This window comes from Leguminivora glycinivorella, chromosome Z (genome assembly GCF_023078275.1).
Source record: "Leguminivora glycinivorella isolate SPB_JAAS2020 chromosome Z, LegGlyc_1.1, whole genome shotgun sequence".
NCBI lineage: Eukaryota > Metazoa > Arthropoda > Insecta > Lepidoptera > Tortricidae > Leguminivora > Leguminivora glycinivorella.
Window position 1 is genome coordinate 9,633,142 of NC_062998.1, and position 10,935 is coordinate 9,644,076.

General features: G+C 37.5%; 1 pseudogene; it reads left to right on the forward strand.

Annotated features, from left to right (window-relative positions):
- The window catches only part of LOC125241569, a 58,155-nt pseudogene extending 47,896 nt beyond the window's left edge, over nt 1-10,259 (forward strand).
- The last annotated feature ends 676 nt before the right edge of the window (nt 10,260-10,935 follow it).

Genomic DNA, 10,935 nt, shown 5'->3' on the forward strand with positions numbered 1-10,935 from the left:
GCTTGGCAAATAAGGGTTGAAAGAAAACGAAACTGTGACATTGCAGTGACAAGTTACCAGCCTCTCGCTTACGCCACAATTTAACCCATATCCCATAGTCGCCTTCTACGACACCCACGGGAAGAAAGGGGTGGTGAAATTCTTTACCCGTCACCACACAGGCAGTTCCTGGTACAGTCGCCATCAAATCTATCGGGAGCTGTCAAAGCTCTCACAAATATCGAAACTCGCGTCTATTGTTGAGACGTTACCAGATTGCGGGTTGCGATAATTACAAAGCTTTGACAACTCCGATATATCTAATAACAAAAGTTCTTGAAATTTTCTGTAAATCTTCCTGACTTACAGTACGTGAGAGTTCAAAGGGCCTTCGGATTTTAGGGCGATAATATGGAAATAAGACCGGCCATTTTCCATTTCACGATTACGTCAAATTTCATCCGAAATCTGAAAGCTCTGTAGTTCAAGTGTGAAAGGGCTGTAGATGTGACAAATTACAACCCCAAACATGAGTACCTATTTGCAACTTATCATGTAAATGTTGATAGTAAAGGGCAATATTATTTCTTAAATAAATAAATATTGGGGGACACCTTACACAGATCAACTTAGCCCCAAACTAAGCAAAGCTTGTACTATGGGTGCTAAGCGACGACATACATACTTAAATAGATAAATACATACTTATATACATAGAAAACATCCATGACTCAGGAACAAATATCTGTGCTCATCACACAAATAAATGCCCTTACCGGATTCGAACCTGGGACCGCGGCTCAGCAGGCAGGGTCACTACCGACTGAGCCAGACCGGTCGTCAAACATTCACAAAACAAACAACAACGCAAACATTCTTTAAAAAAAAAGTAATTTGTACTCTCCATCCTTTCAGATTTTAACAGGTGAAGATTGGAACGAAGTGATGTATCACGGCATCGAATCACAGGGTGGCATTCAGAAGGGCATGATCTACTCTTTGTATTTCGTTATATTGGTGCTTTTCGGGAACTATACACTGCTCAACGTGTTTCTTGCCATCGCTGTCGATAACTTGGCTAACGCTCAGGTAAGTGTGTTACTAATGTAAACTACTCTCTGGTAACCTCACATTGTACGCTTTTCTCGATTTGATGATTGACCGTATCACTGGCCAAAACTAATGCCATATCACAAAAAATATTGCAGAAATCTTGCTAAAGTTAACATTTCAATGTCTTCCTTCGATATAATATGAGGTCACCAGAGACTTGAACGTTCTTTGTCATGTTACACTGTTGTGCCGCACCTGTAAATTCCAAGCTTTTCGTGTAAATGTTTCATGTTATAATTCCAGGAGTTGACGGCGGCGGAAGAGGAGCAGGTGGAGGAGGACAAGGAGAAGCAACTTGCAGTAAGTACAACCTCTCTTTACCTTGTCACGCTGTTTTTCACATGAATGTTACTATTTCATCCTCTGATGCTTCCGACCTGAGTTGATAGAATCACTATTTTCAAAGTCATAGCATGTTCAACCACTCTTCCACGAGCATAAACACAACACTTTCGAGCGGTTGTTGTATGGAAGATCGGATGTGCTGAACAAAATTTGTTTCATACGACAACCTCTGTTTCGGCTGATTAGGAATTGAAGAAAGAGATGGGAGCGTTACACGCGGTGGACGGGATACCACCCGAAGTAGATTCCCCGTCGCCCACTACCAGGAAGGTAAAGCAGCTCGATGGTGGTGTAAGCCAGGCTTGATCATGCGCAATAGATTTGGAACATTGTTGGTCAGATAATATCTTATAGATGACGCACACTCGACTGAGCTCGTCCGTACTAAGCCAAAAAAACTGGCCAAGTGCGAGTCGGACTCGCCCACCGAGGGTTCCGTACCTACAAAACTTTTACGTTACTCACATAATTCTAAAGACTGGGCTAGGCTAGAAGTATAGGTTCTCTAATGAGCATAATTGTGTTTAGCGCCACCTCTCGACGAATTCGCGAACTAATTAGCACAGCTTGCGTGAGGTCTTTTATAATGTGAACCAAATTCAACATTTTTTATTTTATTTTAAAGTAGGTGTTTATGTAAAATTTCGTAGCTATAAATTTCAACACCCTTATTCATAAACGTACACTAAAGTATCCAGCCGATAAAGTTCGTTTGTCCCTTTCTATCACACCAATACGTCGGAAAGGGACAAACGAAATTTATCGGCTTGATAACTTTAGTATACCTACGTTTATGAATAACGGGGTAAGTAAGTATGGTAAACATCAGAAAGGGTGAGTAAAACAATCTGCAAGGTTCTAAGTTTTACTTAAAGGTTTTTTTAATCTAATCCAAATTTGGTTATGGTAGCTGAAAAAGTATACCTACAGAATAGTATAACGCAAGTTTCTAGCGGGAAATTACTAAATAAATGTTATTTAGTAAATACATTATCTATTGTTGTATTTAGGATTTACCGAACCAACGTCGGTGTAAGTCCAAAGAGAACAATATTTATTAACATTTCGCTATTACCAATTGGCAGCTGGGATTTTTCAAGAGATTTTGGCGAACTTCGGTCTTTTACAGTAACATAATAAACTTACCCAAAAAATTAATAGTTGATAACTGATGCAACTAGCTACAGTAAAATTATTTTTTATCATGATTAACGGATTATCGATTATAAAGTTAACTATTTGATTAACGGTGCCCAGCTATGAGTATAATTAATACACTTAATTGTAAAAATGTAATGTATACGGATTAATGAATTTAATATAGATAAGTAATTATTGATATATGGCAAAACGAAGGAAATTGTTTACACCTCCGCAAATAAGTATCTAATGATAATTTTTAATTTACCATGTTACTTCACGTACCTAGGTACTTATTTTAAAAACCCTAAAAATGTTTATTGAGTTTCTGCCACAGACCACCATGTGGTTTCTGCATATATTGCAGAGACATTGCAGAGAGCGCACGCGGACACCGGCGCGGCGCCAGTGGACGCGTCTGTGTGCGTGAGCTAGGTATGCATACAACTACAACTGCTGTAGGCACCGCCCCCCTCAGTAGATCGATGCGATAACATCGATTTAAACTTCCCTATCATCGTGGCGCCACCATACAAAATTTTTGCTAGGGAATTTTGATTCTTATTGTACTTGAGATTGAATTCAATTTCAGTTATTCGAAAAATTTTAGAAACAAAAGAAATTATATTTTATTTGTTTACATGAGAGTTAAAATTCCATTGAAACCATTATGTACTTTAGAAAGTACATTCGGCGCCACGAGGCTAGATACACTGTCACCTACAGTCCGATCGCTTAGTTGCAAATGTGTGCGTCTAGTTGACAAACGAAAACTTCGCAATGTAGTAAAAACTACTTTCATTTTTTTACAAAAACAACGTTATTTCTTAGTAATTAAAGTTCAATTTCAAATGCAAGTAATTGGCGTGCACACTTACGCCGTGTCTTGCGTGGGCGACGGTCGCGCGACCGTCGCCGTCACGTCTCATCGCATCGTCTACTTCCATATCGATAAGGTTTGATTTCGTATGCGTCGCATCGCCGTCGCGCGACCGTCGCCCACGCAAGCCATCGGCTTATCAGTCGCGGTCGTCAGATCCTTTCAATAGCAATAGCTAACGTAACGCTTGGCTTGAGTAATAAAAACTGTATAGTTAAATTAATAAAATATGTATAAGTAGGATATTGAAATCTTCTTTTCTTCGTTGAGCCATCACAGCTAACTTTAACTTACAAACGGTCTTAAGCACCTGCACTTCTGAAGGCGCTTAAGTCATTTTTGCTAATAAAAAAAAACACAACGTTGAACATTGGTCAAGTGCGAGTCGGTTTTCGACTTTTCCATACAAAGAACTCATGAGCGCCTGAACGACTATAATGGCAAAGTTAACGTTTCGCACTTTCAAGACTTTACGTATATATCTCGGAAACGATAAGAGATAGAGCAAAATGGACTTCAGATTTGGGCTTTCGGTGGCACAAATTCTATGTTTTCGTCAACAGACACCTTTTTTTGGACCGATTTGAATAAAATTTTGCTCAGTCAATTTATAAACGGTCTTAAGCGCCTCCTTTTTAGTAGGAACTTAAGTCATTTTGTACAAATGAAAAAAAAATTGAACAAGTTCTAAAAAGAAAAAGACAGAAATGAATTTCTTTATACATGTCCAACTCGCTTACACAATTTTAAGACGTTTAGTAACTACTTGCAGCGGCAGTGAGTGAAATTCGTAATCTGAGTTTTTTTCTTAAGTCCGACTTACGATTGACTGTAGATTTCTAATAGGTTTTCCTGTAATCTACAGGGAGAGGGCTATCTCGTGTATTTTTTTGAAAATTTTACGCTAAGTAGTTTCGGAGATAAGGGGGGGAATGGTAATTTTTTGCTTATTTTCTTATATTACTTCTAAATTACCAAAACAAAAAATATAAAAAAAATATATTTCAGATGCTGATAAAATGCTCTTTCATTTGATATGTAACACAATATAGTTTTAATAACTTTGATTTTTAATTTTCAATTTTACCCCCCAAAAGTGACCCCTGTGATTAAATTTCATTTAATTAAATTACATGTCCGTCTTTGGGCCACAGGTTTACATACGTGTGCCAAATTTCAAGTAAATCGGTGCAGTAGTTTCGGAGAAATCGGCTGTGACAGAGGGACAGACAGACACGCGAGTGATCCTATAAGGGTTCCGTTTTTCCTCTTGAGGTACGGAACCCTAAAAACTAAACAAGTGCAACAAATCACGTTGAGAAGTGAGATTACAGACATATTTTTATAATCGGACCTTTTCATAGTAATCTATAATTTTCAATGAGTATAAGTATTATTATATATCGATATCAAATCCTATAACGTGCCCGAGTTATCACAGCTATGACCATTACTATCCTAGTAACTTTATGCTTATTTATTAAGTACTACCTACATATTTTAAAGTTCACTATGATGCAATCAACAATGTTCTCAAGATTGTCTCATGCGAGTATGTGTCGCTTTTGTGGGCCTGATGGTTGTTACTTATAGGTGTTCTTTACATTGTTATCGTTGTTGTATAGTATGCTATCTCGTATAATGTTACACCAGCTATCGTTTGTGTTCTCCAGGCGTAAAAAGTACGTACCTATCTATTGTTGTTTAAATTTACCTTATGATTGTTCCTCCTTTCTTCTGGCTAGTTCACGTGTGTGACAACAGGTGGCGTCACCAGTATACAAGCTATAGTAATGCATGTGTGTGTAGAAACTGTTCAGTTACTGTTACTATACTAGCTTCAATGTTATGTTTATGTTACATAAAATGTATTATTGTCAATAATAATTTTCTAGTGCTTAATCATTAAATATCAAAATTATTTCAATTAGAAACCGATGAACATTAATTAATTTGCAAATTCGAAGTTATGTTGAGTAATAGATGAATATGTAACTTACTTTGTTACGAGCCTTGCTAGATGGCATACCTATATAAAGTCATGTCATGAGTAGATTCTATTAGCCCAAGTTTTTGTTTCAAGTCGCTTATTCAGCGTTTAAAAACATTTCAGAACAAAAAGAAAGAAGAGGCCAAAAAAGGAGGATGATGACGAGGTGCCAGATGGACCAAAAAACCAATGCTGCCATATTCGTCCATGTTCATTTTGTCACCCACTAATCCGTAAGTTAACCGAATATTTATAAATTGCATCTTTGTACAGTCAGAACAAATACATATATGAATGCAGCTAAAGTGCCTAAAATGTATACACTAGGTACATTAATGTACAGGCAATTAAGTCATGTCATGTATACTCGTACGTGCGATTGGACAATTTGGCTGTTTCATATCTTTACGGACTAAACATATTATGTGTCCGCTGACGACTAAAGGTTCCACATTATTCATTGTCACAAAGAAATCTTATCCCTATAACAAATGACAAAGTTGGACTCATTGCCAGCCGCAGACGGGTAGAAGATAATTTTAATTTCTAAACTAAGTGAGAACTTTGTCGAAATTCTTTGTTTCGTAATGATATATATACCTACGTTTAAAACAATGTGTTTATTTTGATTGCAGAATTAGAGAGAGGCGCACATTGGGTTGTAAATTTAAAATACTTTGATTTTTTTATCATGATTGTTATATGTATGAGTTCTGCGGCTTTAGCAGCTGAAGATCCTGTAGTTGAAGAAAGCGCCTGGTACGTATAAATAATACATTATATATTATAACTAATTAATTTCATGTAATTATTTAAATAGTAAATTATTGTTAGCCACCCCTTACTTACATCGATACAATAGACTGAACCATATCCTGGCCCCATCTCCAGATCTTAGAGGTGTTATATTTTAAGCTCGTTTTCCGACCTTAAGAAATCAGTTTCAAATTTTAATGACACGTGTTAAAATTCAAACTCATAGCTTAGGCACTGGTCCCACCGCGAGCTAGTAACCTATGAGTTATCGGCTATAAAAACGAACCAAAAAGATAAGCACTCCCGTGTAAATAAAAGAGACACGGCGATGTTTATAGTTACTCGCCCAGCGGTGAGCTATCAAAATCGCCGTGTCTCTTTTATTTTGCACGGGAGTGCTTATCTTTTCGTTTTTATAGTTTTTAGTGCCTTAACAACCTCACGAACTATCAGCTAGGTGTAAAGGGATACATCTCAAAATAAAGTCTTGTGTTAGAACTAACGAAAGCATTTCTTTCACAGGAATAAAATATTAAATTTATTCGATTACGCGTTCACCGGTGTATTCACCGTTGAAATGTTACTCAAGATTGTTGATCTGCATACTATTTCACCCGGGTGCTTATCTTCGTGGATCTGTGGAACATCATGGATGCTGCTGTCGTAATATGTGCCCTAGTAAGCTTCGGTTTTGAAATCGGGTAAGTAAAAATTTCGTAACACTTATCATAATAACCTCTAGCCAGTCTAGCCCCCCTAGGGTGTTTATATGTTAAAGAGGCCGGCAGTTCCGTTGGAGTTTAAATCTAGTTTGGACAAAACAAGATTGCATTTGTCTTAACAAGTTTTAGAACATAAAATACTCAAGTCAATCGCTTGCAAGGTTCATACTCAGGTTGTAGGTTTCTAGGCTCATACTAGTACTAAAATTGATTGGCTTCATGTGTCCTCTTGGTCTCAAACATAAGTGTGAATTTTGTGTAGTCATCAGTGCCACAGACCTACTACCTAAGTTTTCTGTGATCCTATTAGAGGTAGTCTAAATTGAAGACTTTATTGAGAGTTTCACCTTCATGCTATATGTATATCTTTCATTTGTTTATATAAATATGTTTTTTTTATTGTTACAGAGGCGTGAAAAAGGGCGCTCAGAATCTATCGACGATAAAGTCGTTAAGAGTGTTGCGAGTGTTAAGACCGTTGAAAACTATAAACGAATCCCTAAATTAAAAGCAGTGTTTGACTGTGTGGTGAACTCTTTGAAAAACGTCATAAACATTCTCATAGTGTACATATTGTTTCAATTCATATTTGCTGTAATTGCAGTACAACTTTTTAATGGTAAATTTTTTCACTGCAACGATATCAGTAAGAATACATTTGAAGACTGCCAGTAAGTATACTTTGCTTTTACTGTTATAATGTTTTGTAGTACTTCGTCACATAAATTTAGACTAAATTATGAACTTTCGTATATTATATTAACGTGCCTTATATTAATCAACGCTGCCTTTAACACATTCGGTGCCAGCATTGCAGCTATTGCGCTACGCGCTACGATGCTACGAGCGTAGCAGATAACATGGGATTGGGAAAATGGTAGACATGTGTAGCGAAAAACACAATACGAACAGATAGCTCGATATCAGCTCATGGCACTGAATGTGTTTTTTTTTTTTGATGTTGCCTTATGAGCCGAGCTTTTTCTTTTTTAAGCTCTTTTCGCTCATGATCGGTCTGAATGTTTTAAATAATATAAGGGTATATAAAGTAATGGTCTTTGAAGTTAGGCCGGTTAGGCGACTTGATTGTATTTACTTTTTGAGTATAAACGATTTTCATTTGTTTTAATGCCTAATCACTACGCCCACGATTCCCGATATAATGATTACCTATATTTATCGTCACTACTTTGAAAAAAAAAACTTGTATCTTCTCCTGTCAATGAAAAGAAAAATGTAGTAAGTATGTAGGTATGGAATGCATATGTATAGATTTTACTAACGTGTTAACTTTGAGTAGCATTGTGAGATACAAGATTTTTTTCAAAGTAATGGCGATATGTCATAAATAAATTATTTTAAAGAACTATTAGGTTCATGTGATAACTGTGATAAGTTATATTGAGGTACAAAATGTGTTTGTTTCCTTTGCAGAGGGTCGTATTTTGTCTACGAGGCGAATAGCCTGCTGCCGAAAGTAAGCAAACGGCAGTGGACGACGCAATTCTTCCATTACGACAACGTCGCCACTGCCATGCTCACGCTTTTTGCGGTACAGACGGGAGAAGGGTGAAGCCACAGTAAGTGACGATTGCATTCATTCACTAGCGTCTTCTGGAGCATTCCATGAAAAGTCCCATGTCGCGTACAAACACGATTTTTTTTTTCTGAGGTAATGTGCAGAATTATGCACAGAAAACTAATTATGTTTTAAACGCCGAAAAAATAATCGCAACACAGTACTTAACCCCTCAACTGCCTTGTTCCAGATCTGTCCCAGGCAATTTAAATAGTAATTAACAGATTGAAGGTTGTTAATTCAGTAGCAAATTTTTGACAACGGCGTTCCAGGGGTTAATGCGTTTGTGCGGGATAGCCTCGTGGAATGCTCCTTCTGAGTTACACCGACATCGGCACCAGGAGGGCGATTTTTGAATGTCGCACACGGGATTTTGTCACAATACCGGTTGAAAACGGTGACTTGCTTATTATTTTCAGTGACAATTTTCTGAATTCGATCGCGTGAGACTCAAAATCGGCCCGGTGCTATGTAGTAGGCTAGACGCTGACACTCGGGAGATCCCATTGGGGTGATTTTTTATGCAATAACAAATGCCAGTGTCAGTTGCCAGTGACACCAGCTTGTATATTTTATATATTTGTGTAATATGGGTCGTGTAGTTGAGTAGGTCGTGCCTACTATCTAATAAAGTGGTATATGTGGAACACTGAAGCTTCGTCAACATTTCATAATGCAAACTTTATCCATCATGGCCTATTTTCTTGACGATCTTTATGCATCTTGTAATTCCTCAAATAACATAAACTTTATTTTCCAGGGTGTTACAAAACTCCATGGCTGCTACATATAAGATAGGGACCCATACAAAACTTTCGAATAGAAATGTCCATATTTTATATAGTTTATTTTGTGGTGTTTCCGTTCTTCTTTGTTAATATATATTCGTAGCTCTGATAATTATCACATTTCAAGAGCAAGGTGAAGCCGAATTACAAGACGGTGAAATTGATAAGAATCAGGTAAGTTCAGTGTTTAATTTCGTGCAAAAGTAGGGAAGCAGTATATTTTTTTATCATCTTAAACTAACATTCTTGTTTGCAGAAATCGTGTATAGACTTTACTATAGAAGCGCGGCCTCTGAAAGGTATATGCCAAGCAAAAGGGCGAGTTTTAAGTACAAAGTGTGGAGAATAGTAGTCTCTACGCCTTTTTGAGTACTTCATCATGACTCTCATCGTACTTTCAACACATTGTTACTCATGATGAAGGTATGTACCCAAGCAATCTTTCTTCTGTTGTTTCTATATTTAAATACATTGAAATATTTAATGAGAACAATAATCTATTGTTTGATGATAGTAGGCATAAATATTGTATAATTGTATACACTAGATCAAAATATCGTCTAAACAGACTACATACCAACATGAGTAAGCACTTTGAATGTAAATGTAGAAGCGGTCACTAATGAATTAGTTGCTGGAAAAAGTTAGACCAACCACATAGGCACAGTTGATGACGAGTTAGTTTAGCAGAACAACTTCGGTAATCACTTAGCGCTCGAATCGAAGCTAGACAGGTGCTTGTGACCGGACGCACTTGCGGCATGCCCGAAGACCACACAAAATTGTTAGAAGCAATCTTCATCAAACGCTTACGCTACCATAGTTCATAGATTGATCTACCAAAAAGCTAATCTTTTATATATGTTACCAGCGTACAGCGTCAAGTGAATTTGATCGGTTCCTACATTTCCTTAGTGGCCTTCGGGCTAAAGGTACCTACGAGTACCTTAGCCCTGCCCAAAATTGAGCCCGCTCCTGGTACAACTGTCTAGTTTGGTAAAGTATACATCACATGTCCCTAATAATAAGTAATATCCACTATATGTTATATTTGCGTGCAAGTCCAATACTTCGTCGGCACCTAACAACCCCCGTTCTAGCGAAATTGTGTACACCTCACTTTGTAATTCCCGCCTTAGCTACAAAGGAAACAAAATAAGAATTGGCTATTAAATTCAAAGTACTGCCTAGCATAAGATTTTCAAAATTACACAACACATGCAACACTTACAATGACATTTTTGGAATACGAACTCGTCGCGAGACTTAGGTATTACTGCATCGGAAATGCGCTGTGGATCTGTCTAAGCCTATCCCGTCATGTACGCCACGAATAATTTCATTGTTTTAATCCACGTTCAGTTCTGTGTTCCTTTCGTGGACTCCTTGCTTGCTATTCATTATGTATGTATCAATGTCTAATGCACGATAAGCGTATCCTTCCTGCACATCTACAGCACATGAAACACAAGATATGAATTGGACTATTCGTGCTTGTCGATGCACAACTACCTTGAAAGCAGTGGGAGTCGGGGTATGGGCCATTATTGTTGTTCGTGTTGCATGATCTTGTATAAGACCTATTCAACTGTTTTTGTGAGCGATCTGCATGCTTCGTGGAAATGGCCTACTGCCAGGCGTGA